The sequence below is a fragment of the Eublepharis macularius genome, chromosome 13, assembly GCF_028583425.1.
Source record: "Eublepharis macularius isolate TG4126 chromosome 13, MPM_Emac_v1.0, whole genome shotgun sequence".
NCBI lineage: Eukaryota > Metazoa > Chordata > Lepidosauria > Squamata > Eublepharidae > Eublepharis > Eublepharis macularius.
Genome location: NC_072802.1, coordinates 62,886,392 through 62,892,608, shown reverse-complemented (window position 1 = coordinate 62,892,608; position 6,217 = coordinate 62,886,392). Strand labels below are relative to the sequence as shown.

General features: G+C 40.8%; 1 non-coding gene across 1 annotated transcript; it reads left to right on the top strand.

Annotated features, from left to right (window-relative positions):
* The first annotated feature begins 1,771 nt into the window (after nucleotides 1-1,771).
* Nucleotides 1,772-1,910, top strand: LOC129341792 (small nucleolar RNA SNORA49). The gene has a single exon (XR_008598167.1). It is a non-coding gene; the product is annotated as a small nucleolar RNA SNORA49 (small nucleolar RNA).
* The last annotated feature ends 4,307 nt before the right edge of the window (nucleotides 1,911-6,217 follow it).

Sequence of the window (6,217 nt, the reverse complement as noted above, 5' to 3'; positions counted from 1 at the left end):
ATCTGGCATCACGAAGCATTCACAGATCAAACAAATTGGCCCCAAAAGTTGTGGATTTCATGAAACGCATTTTTGCAATACACAAATTGGCACAATTCATCATAAAATTTGATTCGTGTTTCGATTCATGCCCATGTCTATTGCTGACTTTTAAACTGCTCTGCCCAACTGCCCTTTAAAATCAGTTTAATCTGCAAGCAATTATCAGGTGGTGATATTTTATCTTTTTTAAAAATAAAATTTATTTCACATACAATATAACAGATACAAGAATAAGCACATACAATAAAAATTTTTAAAATTCTTAAATAACATTGTAAAAACCAAACTTTTCCCTTATATTTTCAAAAATCGTTCCCATCTTGAAGATATAACTTCTCGATTATTTAAATAGCGTACCACAGGTGCTCATGTATCTTTATACTCTTAAGGAGAGAAATTTACTTTAGTCTAAAAAAAGCATTATTTATAATTCTACCCATGACATAGCTGTGCCAGAATTTTTCCTGCCACAATGAAATGGAGGGAGGGAAAGGTGATTTCCATCTAGCAGTTATAGTAAGTCTACTAGTATAGAGATCAAATTCTTCTGCTGTTTAGGGACAGCTGAAGAGGGCCAAAGAGCTAACAAAAAAAATTCTAGGGTAAACGGTACCACAAAATTCAACACCCTTTCAATTTGCACCGTCACCTCTTTCCAAAATGCTTGAATAACAGGTCAAGACCACCAAGTGTGTAAATAAGAACCTTCTTACTTAGGTGATGTTATTTTATCATAGTTTCATGCCATTAAAAGCTTCAGTTGCCCGTGACCGAAATAGAAGGGGCAGAACACTTTGTTTTCCTGTCCACTTGGCAGTCTATCACACGAAGCTGTCTTCTACTGCATCAGTCCATCAGAGTCAGCATTGTCTACTCAGCCTGGCAGGGTTCTCCAAGCACTCAGACAGAGGTTTTTTGTATAACCTGATACTAAATGGATTGAACTTGGTCCTTCATGCCAAGCAGATAATCTACCAGTGAGCCATGCCCCCTTCCCAGACTACAGATGCTTGGTGATTAAAGGAGATTACTAAAAACTCCCATTCATGAGAAAAGTCCAAATTTCTTACATCTTTGACATATTGTGCTGTTGTATTACAAACTAATAACATTAGATTCAAAATACAATGCCGTTGACAGATGGGCTCGGTTAGGGATCCCATTCCCCCGGTGGAGGCGGGGGTCCCTCGCTTTCACCCTCTACCCCCCTGCCACCACTTACCTGGCTGGCAGGGTGGGGGGAAGGTGTGGGAAAGGGTCTCCCAGATACGCTCCTGGGATGGCATGACGATGTCACTTTTGGGAGTGATGCCATCACACTGCCCCGAGAGCGCTCCCGTGCTTTGCAGTGGGCCCCTGCACCTGTGCGATCATGTCACTTTCGGGAAGTGACATTGTCAGATGCGTGTGCGCAGGGAGCATGATGAGACCGCTGTGCAGGTAAGTGCTGGGTTCCCCCCTCCTGCCCGGAGGATAAGGAGACGTGGTAATGCTAGTCTCGGTTCAGAGGCAAGGCAAAAACATGGTTTGTTTTAACTATGGTTAATTCACCTCACGAAACTCAGATTTGGCTGACAGAGCCTCATACAGATTCTGGTTCGAACTCTAACCGTAATTATTGAGACAGTCTATGTTTGAACAATCATGATCATAAATAGTTTAATTCAACTGTGGTTTCACCTGGCATCTGGACCACATCACAATATAATATGTACGTCAACGTGACTTCTTTCCTCAGCCTTACTCCAGGGGCTGTCTGGCCAGTAGCGTGCCTTGGCATTGCCTGAGGATATATGAAAACCTTGCTCAACTCCCTCCCCACTTGGAGTCTTGGTTTCCTTTGGGGCCTACAGTTTTGAGCAAACATTCTATTTCCAAAGGCAGAGTTTTGTTTCTGGCACCTGTTTCTCTAGTTAGGAGATATAAAATAGATAACATAGGGGCACGCTTCTAAAATCAGTATGTTTCCTTCCCAGCAGCCTACATTTATTTTTAAATGGGTATTGCTAAAACAAGAGACAAAATAGGAAGACGGGAGGTGCAGAAATGATGTCTGAGCAAGCAGTGAACTAGAGGATGGCATTTGGATCAACAGATGGTTTTCATGAGTGCTGAAGGTAAAAAAAAAACCTTTTAAAAAAAGTTTCAGTCTAGTGCATTTTAATCTATACTTCTATTAATCTTTAATCTTCTTTAATCTGTACTTGAATTTTGAATATTGAAAGGCAGTATAACTTGAGTCAAATTAAAGGTCATCTCCTGGGAACAGGAAATTTAAACCAAGTGATAATAATGCCTTGCTTACAAAATTTGGATAAAGCTGACTATAGGAGAACAGTTACCCTCCTTAGAATGGATATGTTACCGTCAGCGGTCATAGAGGATAAATACACAAAACAACCACTCGAGAAAAGAGTATGCGTATGTGGGGCTGGGAAGATAGAAACAAGGGGACATGTGCTTCTTGAGTGTGAGCTTTGTCAAAATATTAGAGCAACCTTCATAACTCCAATCTGCAATCAATTCTCAGGAAGAAATGATAGATTTTATCTAGATAAACTTTTAGTCGACAAGGACCAAGAAATTACTTTAAAGGTGGCAAAATTTGCTGTGCAGGCCATACAAATCAGTAAGTATTTTACAGGGGGAAATATTTAAATATATAACTTTAGGGATTTAAGTATTTAACAATTTAGTTTTAGGGAACTCGGGTCTTAAAGTTTTAAATATTTAAGAATCCGAATTCTGGAAATTTTATTGGACAGCTCTGTAAATAATATGACTTACCTTGATTGTAGGTTGTAATTACTTTTGGTCTCTGACCATAATAAATATACTACTACAACTACTTCTCCAAGGAGTTCAAGATAGTTTATGTTGCTACCCCCCTCTGCCATTTTTATCCTCACAACTCCTCTTTGAAATAGGTTAGGTTAGGTTAGATTGAGCATGTATGACTAGTCGAAGGTCACCCAGCATGAGTCTCCTAGATCCTAGTTCAGCGCTCACCACTATGCAGCACCATTACTTTTAAATTTCTAGTGCATTTCTTTGAAGGCCAAATGAGAAAATAGGCTTCAACAAATCTACTGTTTTTGGTGACAAGCTGAATTATATATAAAGTTTATCAAAATGGCTTGAACAACTAGCTGTCCCATCAGCGTGTGTCTCCCATGACCTCCCTTATGCACTTAAGTATTGTGCTTTAGTGCTAGAATCCATTTTTGCAATTTTGCAAGTTTCAGCTCTAGTGTGTTACTTGTTCTCAAGTCGCTTCCAACAGATAGTGACCCTATAAATTAATGACCTCCAAAACATCCTATCATTGACAACCTTGCTCAGGTCATGCAAACTGAAGGCCATGTCTTCCTGTATCGAGTCAATCCGTCTCATATTGGATCCTCCTATTCGGTTTTTCCTAGTATTATTGTCTTTTCCAGCGAGTCTTGGCTTTTCATAATGTGACCAAAGTATGATAGCCTCAGTTTTGTGATTTATAGCTTCTTGGGAGAATTCAGGCTTGATTTGATCTGGGGAAGTGCTGTCAATCATGCCAGACCTATGGAGACCCCTGATGGGTCTTTCAAGGCAAGAGACTAACAGAGGTGGTTTGCCATTTCCTGCCTCTACAGCTTGGTCTTTGTTGGAGGTCTCTCATCCAGTTAATAACCAAGGTTGACCTTGATGAGATCAGGCTTGCCCTGGTTATCCAGGTCAGGGCTGATTGGATCTAGAACCCACTTCTTTGTATCTTCATTAAACTCCTCCCACACTACATCACTTCGTAATTTTCAGCTCTTACCTGTTGTGAATGAAAGGAACTAGTTTATTTCGGGGTATTGGAAATCCTATGCATTGCTGTCATAATGTGAATTTTAATCCTCTATATTATTTTCACTGATTTAATAAATGCACTCTCCACGCTGTTGTGTTTGCTTTCTTTTTTAGCCACTTGAATTATATCTTGGTGTTTCTTCCAGATTGCATATGGAGCCAAGACGCCGTCTCGGTTAAGTCCAAACTCAGATCCAAGTATATGGAATTCAGCAATCCCTGAAGACAACACTATAAAGTGGTGTGCATGGAGACATCATCTTTGGGACTCAAATTATTCACAAACTTTGGGTTAACCAAGCTGTGGTCCTGAAACCATTTACTCGGGAGGGATTATCTCTGATGAAAGGTCTCGTTGGGATTGTGTTCCACCAGAAGCACTCTGAAAGGTGGGCTAGATCCAAAGGTCCTCTTCCAGTAAAAAGGAAGCCATCCTCTGGTTCAAGGAGACTTTCACCACAGGAATGATCCTTTTCTATTGGAGGACACCTCTTTATCCCAGAGCAAGAGTCCATTGTCAGTGGGAGAGGACCTTTGGATCCAATATTCAGAAACAGCAATGGGTGCAAACTTCGGCAGCGAATCTTGTTGCGAATGGGCCGGCCCCAGTTCTCTGTCAGCCTCATTGGGTACCATTTTGTTTCTGGGCATAAGTCAGAAGTGTTGATATGACCTTTAATGCTGCTAAGTAACCTAGGACTAGGGTACCTGATGGGCTGCTGCCACCACCTGGCTGGAGCCCTCCTCTGTATCAATCACAGCAGAGTGGGTATGTTGAGCAGGGCTTTGCCAGTGATCGTGCCCAGATTATGGAATGCTCACCCTCAGGGGAACCTGCTCATCTTCAGGTGACAGGTTCAGATGTTTATACTTCAAAAGGAGTTTTAGAACGGGGGAGGGGGGACGATTTTTGTTGGCACTGGAAGCTGCTCTGCCGCTGCTGTATTATCATTTAAATGCTGTACTCTTTTCATAGCTGATACCGTTTTTGAATTGTACTTTTTGAGTGCTTTGTTTTTAAATTAAAAGCTTGCTGGGTGATCTTGAGCCGTTTGCATGCTCTCACCCTGACCTACCTCACAGGGTTGTTGTGAGGATAAATGGAGGGGAGGAGAAGGCTGTAAGTGGCTTTGGATCCCTACAAGGGAGAAAGGCAGGGTATGCGTATAAATTAGTACAATCAATCTTAGGTGATACTTGTTTAGTGAAAAAGTAAGGTACAGGTGTTGTGAACAAATAAAACAAGTCTTGTATTTTGATTATTAAGGCTGCAGCCCGATGTGTATATACTTGAGAATAAGCCCTTTGGGAGACCACTTACTAATTAAACACACAGGGGACTGGGTTATGGAACTGCAGTCGTATTCAGGAGGATCAAATTCCACTGAATCTACTGGAACTTACTTTTGAGTAAACAGGGCTAGGATTAGATTAAAAACAGGGCTTTTGTTGTTTTTGGTGTTCTCTGTTTCTTTGTAAATAAAAGTTTCTTCTGGAACTTCAGTGATAAAATTTTTTAAAAGTATTTATTGTATATGTTGATTTTGAATGAGATAATGTGAAACAAAACTTGAAAATTGTTAATTAAGAGAACTTAACACCAATTTGAACCAACTCTTGTATTGAATTGAGTGTATGAACTACATCCAGTTTATTAGTCTGTTAAAGTTCACTTGCACTGTGTAATCCACCTTGGATCTCAGTGAGAAAGTCAGACTATAAATAAATAATAAAATAAATAAAAAGTTTGATGAACTCTATTATTTAATTATTAAGAGATAATTTTTTTAAAAAAGTTTCAAGCAATTTTTAAAAATGAAACATTACAGAGGGTTTTCTGTGGTGGACGAAGGAGAGAAACAAGGACGGAAAAAAGGGGGTGGGTGGGGGAAAAATCCCCAGAAACTGAACCCAAACAAGTAGAGGAACAAAATAGAGGGTTTAAGTAACAACACACACATTGCAGAAGGGCTGCGTTTCTTGTTTCTCTCTTCCCTCCGGGGGAACAAGATAGAGGGGTTAAGTAACTTAGTAAGTTACTTAAGTAAGTTACTTAACCCCTCTATTTTGTTCCCCCGGAGGGAAGAGAGGAACAAGGAACGCAGCCCTTCTGCAATAATCCATAAAGCAAGTATTTGGTTGGTATCCATAGTATAATTCAAGCGCCCTTGAAATATAGCCGCGAAAAGAACTCTACTAAACACCGCCCCTGTCCCGCATGCGCAGTACGATCAACGAAGCCGCCGGAGGAAACCTTTCCCTTTTTGGGCAAGCGCGAAGAGGGTGGTGGGGGGGGACGTCGGCGAGTTGTCCCTCGCCGGCGCTCGTAGGTGGCGGATGC